Here is a 12,632-nt window from a genome sequence, read left to right as displayed (position 1 = left end):
GTCTGGGCCGGTCTTTCAAGTCATAAGTCAGTGTATAAATAAAGCAAGCAGGAAGATACTGGTAACAGGAAAGAGCCAGCTGAATTAAAACTTAAAGAATTTTGTGCAGTGTGTGAGGAGCAAATATTTTGGCAGACCGCAAGGAGGGTATATTCTGCAAACATCACTGAAGTGTATGCATGGAGTTATTTATATATTAACAGCTGGTGCAGTGGACTAATGCCGTATTCAATAGTGAGCTGATTTTATCTGTTGCACAATTCAAGGATGTGTCTGACTGCTAGCCTTGAATCAGGCTAAATGCCAAAACTCCAAGATCAGCCAAATCTCTATTATAAGCCGCATGTGAAACCATGCCCATAGCCACCAGGCAAACGTGATTTGGACCAGGATGTGTGTGTAATTTCAATGTATCTAGTCAGACCTGAAATGGAACACTCACATTAATTACATACCACCTAAGAATCCTAGGATTTCTTAAGTATAACATTTCACATGCTTCACTTCAAACAAAACAGGTTAAATTTGTTCATCTATTTTCAAGTGATTCCCAGTCCAGCTGGTCCATGAAATTACAATGGGATCACATGTATTTGTTACAGTGCGGGCTGTCCTGTGTTGGATCTACTCTAGAGTTGAGATTTCAAGGTAGACTCACTGCCAATGTACTGACACTAGTACTGTTGTAGCATGTTTAAGTGGAGGACAAATGAAATAGTAATGCTAGATTATTTATGTATACAAATTTTTCATAATGAAATTGATATCCCATTTTGATTTGTACTTCCACTTTGCAACATATTCAAGAGCAAGAAGCTACCACACTTAATCTCCAACCACTGTCATTAATTAACCAAGATCTCACTAGTCTGTAATTCACCTTACTGTAGTGATTTTATTGATTCATCTGTATGTTTTCTTCATTTTCCTTTGAAGTTGTACCAAGAGTTCATAATAAGGTGGAGAGTGTCTAACTTGAATGCATTCACCAAACACCCTGCTTAAAGTAACACCTCAGCCTTATTTCAGAACAAAGGCTTTACCTTCTTCAGCAACACTAATCAACAGTTTTCTATCCCCCAGTAAAGGTGTTGATTTGATGAAAGGTGAACTTTACGCAGGGTGTTTGTACAGGCCATACTGAGAGTTAGACACTCTCCCCCATACAAATCAGTATTACGAACTCTTGGTTGTACAGTATAGGTAAACAAAGATAAGTTTCTCTCCCATCTTATTCTAGGATTTCTATTGACAAGGAAAATTCAATTATTTGTATACAGGCTCAAAATTGAGAAAATATAAAGAAAGTGAATTAATATTATACAGTCAGTTTGCTTTTGGATATTTAATGTCTCCAACCACAACAAAATTCGATGAATCCATGCATCTCATCACTGGTCGTCTGAACATTCTGAAAGTGATACCTCGCTCAATCAACCATATATTCTGTTTATTAGACTGAATAAAGTCATGATCACCTAAACAATCACTTAATTAATGTTTTATAATTATCCTATTCCATTTTCCTGGAGGTTCCACTGATAAAATGCAATTTCAGCAATGATAGCAGCTAGCCAAGCTGCAAGTTGATTCAGAAAGCATTCCATTCTGTAAAATAGACCCCATCCAGAATTCAACTCAGTACTCAGGCTGAGATATCTGACAATAGTCCACTACTCTGTTAATGAATCATTGATGTTCACACAATATAGCCTCCTTGAGGTATCTGAATGTTTGCTCCTCACACACTGCACAAAATTCCTTTAGATCCTACTTAGACTGAGTTGATTCAGCTTGTCACCATACTTGTTTCCTTTGTAGTGTAGCTATACACATACTGATTTATGCCGATTAGAAAGGCTGGGCCTCAGACTGTACATTCTAAAGTCAAGTAAGTAAAAATAACTCACATCAGTACTAGTAAAAACAAGTCATGCATTAAGTTCCCTACTTGATATATCCGAAGATGAACACACTGAGTCAGCTATTCCCACAATTAGTACTTCGTTACTAATGACAACCAACAAGAACCCACAATCGATCCTTAAAGTCGTTTTATCTTTCTTGGGGTACGTTTGATTACCTGCTGGAAGTGCCACTGATAACTTGTACAGCAATGGTAAGCTGCAAGCTTCAATCTGAGAAAGCATTCCGTTCCGCAGTTTAGTCCATCATTCCGTTCCGTTCCGTTCCGTTCCGTTCCGTAGAATAGACCCCACCGTATTTTACACTACACGCAAAAACTCTAATTTACAACCTTTAACTCACAAAATTTCTACAGCACACCATACAATAAAAGAAAGCCCTTGAATTTCTCTATCCAATTCCGACCGTACAAATGGGAAAATGTCGCCATAGCGACAGTTATTTACTGCTGATGATGACATAATACGCGCTCCATACATTAGGCCACTCCAATTGGTATTATGTTTCTGGTCCACCGCCCGCATCCTTTTGGCAGAAAGTGAAATTTCAGAAATACATGGGGAATATGCCCGCATCAGATTTTTGAAAAGGCTGGATTTCAGAAACAAATATTGGGTTGCTACAAACATGCTAAACCTAACTGCTTACGTGTCACTATATGTCTTTTATCAGTGAAAACCTGCAAGAAATGGGAATAGTGCATGCATAGTACAGATCGATATACTCTAATAAAACAGTCAGAAAATCACAAAAATACTCTAATTGAGCAGTCACATCATTGTTGCTTTGTTGCTGAATTCCGCCCGCCCGCACCTAAAACCAAACTTCAGATGACCAGAAACATAAAAACAAATTGGAGTGGCCTTAACGTATTGGAAAATTAAATTATCTCGCCTGGAAAATCCCAATTTACAAGTTGTTATCCTCAACCAAATTCGCTAAATTTGGTATCATTCTACGCAGCGAAGGATGCTTAATAAGACTCCGACCGTACAAATTGTTAAACAGGTTAGGTTATAGAAATATGTTTAAAAACACGTGTTTTTACGGGCATTCTGAACACGTAATTTTGCGGTACAAGGCTCCTTTCTAGCTTCCCCTTCGTTACTACACAAAGAACTTACACATGAATCGAATCGCCTTTCATCAAGGAATCTGATAAACCAAACTTCGTGTCCGTCAACCAAAGTACGCGGAAGTTATGGCGCCTTGTTTAGAGGACGGTGTTATTTTATACGAAACGGGCGTAACCGGGTTTTACTCTTTTCACCACCTTTCATAACCCTTACGTAATATTAAGCTCAAAAGCATTCAGACTTCCTACTGTAGTTTTTGCTCTCTCTCTCTTCGACTTTAGGGCACGCATCTAGTAGTTGCCGTGAGTAGTCGACTTTAGGGGATGCGTCCAGTAGTTGCCGCGAGTAGTAGACTTTAGGGGAAGCGTCCAGTAGTTGCCACTAGTAGTAAACTTTAGGGGATGCGTCTAGTAGTGTTAGCGTTAGGGTTAGAGTTCAGCTTTGGTTTCTTCTTCACCTTTAGGGTTAGGTTCTTCTTACCTATATACAGCTTATTTCGTTAGTCACATTTATAAGATACAAAAGAAGAGTATCTAGGGAGCTAGCAGTGGTAGCATAATCGGTAGCACACTGGACCATCACACTGGGATCCTGGGTTCAATCCCCCTTCAAGACTGCACTTCTTTTTTTCGCCTTTTTTGTTCACGGTTTTTTTGTTTAAGTTCTGTAGGGTTATGACTGAAATAGGGTGAAAAGAGTGATACCCAGGCGTAACCCATTCGGAAATCCGGAATATCTTACACAAGTTTTGATATGTAGAGTGTTGTCTAAACTAGAACTTTCATAATATAAAATTTTTGGTGGGCAAGCCCTCCCATGCAGAGCCCATAAATAGCATCCATGCTTCAATGCATGATCCAACAGAGCGCTCAATCTTTCCCATTCTTATTCACTAACTGTGACATTCCAATTTATTATAGCTAGACACAGATGGTATAATCACAGATGGTATAATTACAGTAACAGTAGAGATATTTCTCAGATGTCATCCAAATAGCTGGTCTTGAGCTTTCCTAAAAATTGTTATTTTTATTGACTGAAATTCACTAAATTCAACCTTTTAGTGTCAAATTGCCTGGGGAGCATGCCACCAGACCCTAGTCTCGCATGGCCAGATCACTTCTTCTCGGCATGGCGCTTATCGATTGCATTATATAGGTGCTAATAATGCAATCGATAAGCGCCGTTCCGAGAAAAAGTGGTCTGGCCACGCGAGACTACCCCAGACCCCCCTAGTTTTTGCACACCATAATGTAATCCATATAAAAGGGCCTCGAAAAAGGTCCACTTTTCATCTAAAAGTAGGCATTCCAGCCCAATTTTTAATTTTGGAAAAATGGGCTTTTTATATGCTCAATAGTAGGCATTCCAGACCGATTTTTAAATTTTGAAAAAATGGGCTTTTTATATGCTCAATAGATAGAGTATTGATTGCCGATCTCAGAAATATATAGTTTGTTGGGTTGGAATTAGCTACTTTGGCATGCACAGTGCTTAAAAACTGAAAAAAGGTACATTTTTTCTCCAGGGCTCCCCATACATTTTACAGGGAAAAATGGCACAATTGAATCAGGAAGCCATCTAGCAATCTGGACTATCTTGAAACTGCAGTTGCTTCTAGCTGCAAGTTTGTACATGTAATGAGAGTAACTTCAGGTCTTCTTGGATCTCAGCAATCTTTGTATGCTTTGTGGTGAGCAAATATGTTTCACCTACTGCACACTTCTCAATACAATGGTGTATACCCATAGGCAAGTGGCTATCTCAAGTTGGTTAAAACATCAAGTTAGCAACTTATAAAGGTAAACAACTAAAGTGGAGGTGCCACAATGATGCAACAATACCTAAGGTGGAGTTGTGGTTTCAATTATGGCATTGTTATGCCAACTTTGAAGTGGTTTATACTTTTGAGCTGATGACACAGCCAACAGAAAATTGCTCTGGAGCTGAAAATCGCTAACCCCAGTGAAGTAACTACGCACTTTAAAGTAAGCACCAGTGTCTACCTTCCACCCCACAGTACGTTTTTTAAAATTTTAAAGTATTCTACATACATTACAAGGCTTGAAAAGATTACAAAACAACACAAAACTTACTTATGTGTAACGCGCACGATAAAACTAAGATTTTCATGATGATCAGCGTGTAGAGAAACCCCACAGCGATTTTCATCTTAATTGGAGCTCGGACGACGGAGCAATCTCAAGTTAAACACGAGTTGTCATTTTGTGCCAGGGTTCTATTGGGGAATATACGGAGAATTTTTTTATTAAAAAATCTCGGATACTGGAATGCCTATCAATAGATAGAGTATTGATTGCTGATCTCAGAAATATATAGATTGTTGGGTTGGAATTAGCTCCTTTGGCATGCACAGTGCTTAAAAACTGAAAAAAAAGTACATTTTTTCTCCAGGGCTCCCCATTCTATTGTATCACGTGACGAGAGTGTGGCTAGGGTCTTCCTCTTCTTCCCTTGAAGAGTTTAAGACCCGGGAACTGCGTCTTTTTGTGTTTATTTTGTGTTACTCTACCCGTCCCAGTCGAATTATCGACTGGGATAGTCGCCAGCCTCGCCAGAAGACATTTTTAGACGTAAACTTTAGGAGTGGAAACTATGGCAACCCCTCGAAAACCCAAGAGGAAGCTGGCAGGAAGCTCTCCGCCCAAAAGAAAATCTAAAAACGTCAAGAACAGTGAAGCCGACTGCATAGTCTGCGAAGAAGCGATCTTGGAGCCTGGCGAAAATTCTGATGGTGATGAAGCCGTATTCTGTGAAGGTGACTGTCAAGGCTGGATCCACAGAAAATGCGCGGGCCTGACCCGTCCAGCATTTCTCAAACTAGGTGAGTCTGACTCTCAGTACTTATGCTCTCATTGTATGCTGGTTAACCAAAACAGTGAAATAAACAAATTAATGAATACCATCAAAGACCTAAACGCCAGCATAGTTTCACTTACAGAAACAATCACCTTACTACAGTCATCTGTCAACAACACAAATCAATCAGACCAGACAGCAGGCAACACATCGACATCTCTTAACATCCCATCAGAAGCCAGTGTCAATACTTCTGCAAATATAACCAATACCAAAGCCAGAAATACTGACAGAAACCACAACATTGTCATCTATGGTATCCAGGAGTGCCCTCCAAATATGCCAAGAGTCGCCAGATCTAAACTTGACTTGGAGAAAGTTCTCCCGATCCTTAACACCATCGACACTAGTATTGGTGATACTTCAATTAATGACATTCACCGATTGGGAAAATTCTCAGCTGATAACAATCGTCCAAGACCAATACTAGTTAAATTTCTCCGTACACTTGATGCCAGCACTGTCTTATTCAACAGAAGCAAAACCAAAAAACCTATCCTGATTAAACCTGACATGACACCTGAAGAGAGAAAGATAGAATCAATCCTTCTTCATGAACGTTGGAACCTTATTCAACAAGGAATAGACCGTAAGGCTATAAAACTTCGCAACGGTCAGATTCTTATCAACAACAGACTTCATGGCATAGTTACAGACTTCAAATTTGTTAATTCCTCCAGTGGTTCATCTACTACAAGCTCTACATCTGCTAGTATTGCACCCGACTCTGTCCCTAATCAACAACCCTCTGTTCCTAATCAAAATCAATGACTACCTAATTGTTTCTACATAAACACTAGAAGTATTGTTAATAAGTTAACACAATTCCAATCCTTAGTTTACTCTCATGAATATGACTTGGTTGCTATTACAGAAACCTGGTTAACCAGCAATGTATTTAACAATGAAATTCTACCAAATCAATACATTATCTATCGCAATGATCGTAGGTCTAGAGGTGGAGGGGTCCTAATTGCCGTTCGAACTCATATCATCAGTAAACTCTTACCCTCCCCCACCAATCTTGAGATGTTGACTGTTGAACTAAAGCTACCCAAACGCCTAATCTTATGTGTGGTATATCTTCCTCCTGATCCAACATCATCTCAAATTCGATCCCTATCAGATCACATATCACAGTTCCAGCAGTCACACAGTGTTGTTCTTCTAGGTGATTTTAATCTACCACATATAAACTGGGAAACAATGTGTGGTAATTGTCGAGCCTCTGAAGACTTATGCGACATGACCTTTGAATTGAATCTTGTCCAACTTATAACCTACCCAACACACATTCATGGCAACATACTTGACCTCATTCTTACCAATGACGAAGACCTCATCACAAATGTCTCAGTTAATTCTCCAGAATGTTCTCAGATTTCATCTGACCATTTCCCAATTTCCTTCAGTATTAACCAAAACTGTCTACCACTTCACAATACTACTACATTACAAGCTTATGATTATTCAAAAGCTGACTTTACGAGTATGAATGACTTTATTTTAAATTCTAACATTGCTGACTGCTTAACCTGTGATGATGTTGAAAGCACTTGGTCTACCATCAAATCGGTCATCTCAGAAGCAATGTCCTTGTTTATACCCAAGTTTCAGTTGCGATCTAATCAGTATCCAAAGTGGTTTAGTCATGATATAAGGCATCAGTTGAAGTGCCTTCACACTCTCAGAAGAACTCATAAACGTTCACCCACTCCCCATAATACTGCTAAACTTCGTCTAGCTGATGAACATTTTCAACAAAGTGTAGCTTTGGCCAAATCTAACTATGAGTCTTCCCTCATAAACAGTTATGCCGAATCCTCTAATCCTGCTATCTATCACTATATTAGAAGTTATACTAAATCTGGCACAATACCACCTACTGTACATCTTGATGACACTACAGCTTCAAGTGATGCTTCCCGAGCTAGTCTGTTCAATCGATACTTCCACTCAGTTTTTACAGCTCCAACATCTTCTGAACAAACCATTCCATCACTCCATCCAGATCAAATAAATTCTCTAACATTCACTGAGGATGAAGTATACTATGTTCTGTGCCAACTTGACCCTAACAAAGCTACTGGTATCGACAAAATTAGTCCCAAGGTCCTCAAAAACTGTGCTTTCTCACTAACCCGTCCATTATGCCATCTTTTTAATCTCAGTCTGTCAACTGGGTCAATTCCTGAGGAGTGGAAGATTCATTTAATTGTACCTGTATACAAATCAGAAGATAGATCTTCAGTAAAGAACTATCGTCCGATCTCCCTCCTCAGCAACATGTCTAAAGTCCTTGAAACTTTAGTTTATAACAACATAATCAATCACACACTCAGCCATATCACAAATTGTCAATTTGGGTTCCTTCCTGGTAGATCAACTACCCAACAACTGTTGCTATACTTGAACAGCATTCATCAAGTCACCACTCAAGGCCATCAAATAGACTCTATTTATTTGGATTTTCGCAAGGCCTTCGACAGTGTTCCACATATGAAACTGCTAAATAAATTGAAGTCTTGTGGAATCTCCGGTAATCTCCATAAGTGGTTCAGCAGTTATCTACATAATCGTCTACAATGTGTAAGAATCTGTAATTCCATTTCCAACTTACTTCCTGTCCTGTCTGGGGTGCCTCAAGGTAGCACCCTTGGCCCACTGCTCTTCCTGCTATACATCAATGACCTACCATCTGTCATAAAATTCTCAAGTATATTCCAGTTTGCTGATGATACCAAACTATCTAAAAGTATTGCTGTTTCTTCTGACCAACTGTGCTTACAAGAAGATCTCAACCATTTATTCACCTGGAGTGTTAACAATGATTTTAGATTCAGTGTACCCAAATGCATCCACCTGAGTTTCAACAGTAAATTCACTACCACATATTCTATTGATGGCTGCCCACTCCCACAGCTTCTTTCTCATCGTGACTTAGGTTTGCAGCTTTCATCAGATATGTCCTGGTTCAAGCACTATCAAATCATAACTGCTAAAGCCTATAAATATTTAGGACTGCTGAGGCGTGTCTTCCATAGCTGCCATTCTATCAGAGCCAGAAAACTTCTTTATTTAACTCTAGTGAGATCTCAGTTAACTTATTGCTCACAATTGTGGAATCCTTATATGATCAAAGATACCACTATTCTTGAAAAAGTACAAAGACGAGCCACCAAGTTCATTCTAGCTGATTATGTCAGTGACTATAAAACACGCTTACTCCGGTTAGGTATCTTACCTCTAATGTATATGCTCGATCTCTATGATATTATGTTCCTTGTCAAAGCTTTACAACAGCCATCTTCTCAATTTAACATATACAACTACATATCATTTAGCTCTTCCAACACCAGGTCTTCGTCTACTAACAAACTAAATCATGTCCGCACTAATAGTAACTATGCCAGAAACTTTTACTTTAATAGAATTCCCAGGATATGGAACCAATTACCTTGCATTGACATCAACCAGTCCCTACCAGTCATCAAAGCTACTATTCAGAACTATTTATGGCAACACTTCACCACAAATTTCTCTCCTGACAATCCCTGCACCTATCATTACTGCTGTAGATGCAGCAAGTGCTATGATTCTGGACTGACAATTAACTTTACTACATAAGTTTAATTAACTCCCGGCTGCCAGCACAGGTTGCTGGCAGACCATCAATGCAACTTTTTCTTCATCTGTACCCACCTACACATGTACAATTGTAATTGTATGTTGCATTGTAAAGCATTAATAATAATAATAATAATACATTTTAAAGGGAAAAATGGCACAATTGAATCAGGAAGCCATCTAGCAACCTGGACTATCTTGAAACTACAATTGCTTCTAGCTGCAAGTTTGTGCATGCAATGAGAGTAACTTCAGATCATATCGGATCTCAGTGATCTTTGTATGCTTTGTGGTGAGCAAATATGTTTCACCCACTGCACACTTCTCAATACAATGGTGCATACCAATAGTATCTCAAGTAAGTAAAAACATCAAGTTAACAACTTATAAAGGTAAACAACTAAAGTGGAGGTACCACAATGATGCAACAATACTTAAGGTGGAGTTGTGGTTTCAATTATGGCATAGTTATGCTGACTTTGAAGTGGTTTATACTTTTGAGCTGATGACACAGCCATCAGAAAATTGCTCTGGAGCTGAAAATCGCTAAACCGAGTGAAGTAACTACGCAATTTAAAGTAAGCACCAGTGACTACCTTCCACCCAACAGTACGTTTTTAAAAGTTTTAAAGTATTCTACATACATTACAAGGCCGAAAAGATTACAAAAACAACACAAAACTTACTTATATGTAACGCGCACGATAAAACTAAGATTTTCATGATGATCAGCGTGTGGACAAACCCCACAGCGATTTTCATCCTGATTGGAGCTCGGACGACGGAGCAATCCCAAGTTAAACATGAGTTGTTATTTTGTGCCAGGGTTCTATTGGGGAATATACGGAGAATTTTTTTATTAAAAAATCTCGGATACTGGAATGCCTACTAAAAGAACCTACCCAGATAAAAGTCTGGCTACGGCCCTGCAGCTATTACGTCAGCATTTTACTCTTGACTCAGATTAATAACCTTGGGAGAGTAAACACCATAGCGACGATGTTGTATTCAAATATTTTCAAGCAGTAAGCTGTTGCAGAAAACCTCGCAGAAAACCAAGTGGCAGGATTACTTTGAGAAGTGACACTGCAACTATATCCGTGTGAAAGGTGAGACTCTTTCATTATTATTATTATTATTATTAATAATACTTTACAATACAGTAAACGTATTGAGGGTCAACCAACAACCCGTGTTGGCAGCCCGAAAAAGTTAAAACTTAATTTACTTAATTACAAAGCTAAAGTACCGAGAAATTGCTAGATAAACCTACGTTATAACAATTACTACATCTGCAACAAAAATGATACGTACAAGGATTGTCAGCTGAAAAATGAAGTATGAAGTGTTGATGTAGATACTTGTAGATGTTGACTTTAATGACTGATAGTGGCTGGCTTAGATAGACGTCTAGTGTCAACTGTCAAATATGACTGAACTGACTGATATGTAGTGATCCCAATGGCATAGATTATCGAGAGGGGATTGAAAACTATCACGTGATTCATTAAAATTTGTTGTAACAATCAGCCTTACGCGATTCTTTATCACTAACTAGTGGCACTAAATGGTTTATAGTACTCTCTGGTAATGCTCACTTGTGTTAGTCTCGCGTGGCCAGACCGCTTTTTCTTCGTCACAGCGATTATCGATTAGAGATTATAAGCGCCTACTCCGAAAAAGGGTCTGGTCCAGAATCAATACATAAACTCGTTTTCACACCCCAAGCTAGAGCTCGGGGTGTTTCATTAACTTTCGTCATAAAACGCACACTTCCTTTTAACTTTCAAACAATGTACACACTGGAAATGCCATGAATGATTGTCGATAGCGGTGATGAGAGACTGGGGCTGGTTTTCTAAGGCTGAAAAGCACACGGAACAATTCCTTGCTCAGTTCTCCTTTACTTTTTGCTTTCACAAGGAATCGTTCCGTGTGCTTTTCAGCCTTAGAAAACCAGCCCCAGTGTCTCTCATCACCGCTATCGGCAATCGTTCATGGCATTTCCAGTGCATACATTGTTTGAAAGTTAAAAGGAAGTGTACGTTTTATGACAAAAGTTAATGAATCACCCGAGCTCTAGCTTAGGGTGTGAAAAAGAAGGTTATGTATTGATTCTAGACCAGACCCTTTTTCGGAGTAGGCGCTTATAATCTCTAATCGATAAGCGCCGTGACGAAGAAAAAGCGGTCTGGCCACGCAAGACTACACTTGTGTATCTAGGCGTTCCATCAATTATCCACTGCCTGGTTGAGTTTTATTCCCGTGTGCACTCCTCACCTACACTAGCCCACAAGCTTGTGGTATCAGTCAACTTAATATACCTACAACACCTTACCAGCGACAGGAATGGAATCGGATAATTCTTGACAGATGTAACCCTTCACTGATGAATGTCATACACCCCAAAACATATTAAAACTTTGATGATAAAGTCCTTTGGTCGTTATGACTGAAAGCGGCAAAACGTGTTCAACTTCAAAACGATTCGTGCCCTTTGAAGTGCGAATTTGTGGCACGGCTTACTCCTCGATAACAAAGATTAGGCAGCTCTGCTTCGAGTTTCCAAGTCGCTTTGTGCTATTGTACACTCCAAAGAAACAACTTTTCTCTACAAATGTTTATATAAAAGAGTTTACAAAAGGTGTAAATGGAACTGTAGGTGAAGAGTGCGCCCGTAACAATTAGTTTTCTATCCCCTCTCCCGATAATCTATGCCAATGGTGTATGGTTAATATCTACGCATCACATGATGAGACGTGATGAAGCAGGTTACTAGTTGGCAGTTTCCATCCTGCTTGAACTCGATCCTAGATCATCCTACATGCTCTACACTGAACCTATATGTATAGTCTTTCGTAGCCACTGTTCCCACACATGCTTCATCAGTACTTCACACTTGGGTTGGCTCATACAGACACAGTAATGTTTACTGGGATCAGAAACTGTACATTAGATCTATGTTTTTGGTTACTTTTGGTACCTCTTAGTACAAACATAGATAATATAGTACAGGGATTCACAACAGTGACGTCTTTTCCGTAGGAACTAATAGTTTTATGTACGGACAATCCTTGTTACGGGTTTGATGGGTCTTGGTTACGGGCTCAGAATCAGCCTTGC

At 39.2% G+C, this 12,632-nt stretch overlaps 1 long non-coding RNA gene across 1 annotated transcript in view; it reads left to right on the top strand.

Annotated features, from left to right (window-relative positions):
• The first annotated feature begins 10,510 nt into the window (after positions 1 to 10,510).
• LOC136239367 (uncharacterized) overlaps positions 10,511 to 12,632 on the top strand; it is a 4,926-nt gene continuing 2,804 nt past the window's right edge. Inside the window, exon 1 of the long non-coding RNA XR_010693431.1 lies at positions 10,511 to 10,618. This is a non-coding gene — a long non-coding RNA (uncharacterized lncRNA). The remainder of the gene's footprint in view (positions 10,619 to 12,632) is intronic.

This window comes from Dysidea avara, chromosome 11 (assembly GCF_963678975.1).
Source record: "Dysidea avara chromosome 11, odDysAvar1.4, whole genome shotgun sequence".
In the NCBI taxonomy this organism is placed as follows: Eukaryota; Metazoa; Porifera; class Demospongiae; order Dictyoceratida; family Dysideidae; genus Dysidea; species Dysidea avara.
The sequence above is the reverse complement of the archived record's forward strand: the minus strand, read 5'-3'. Positions and strand labels throughout refer to the sequence as shown.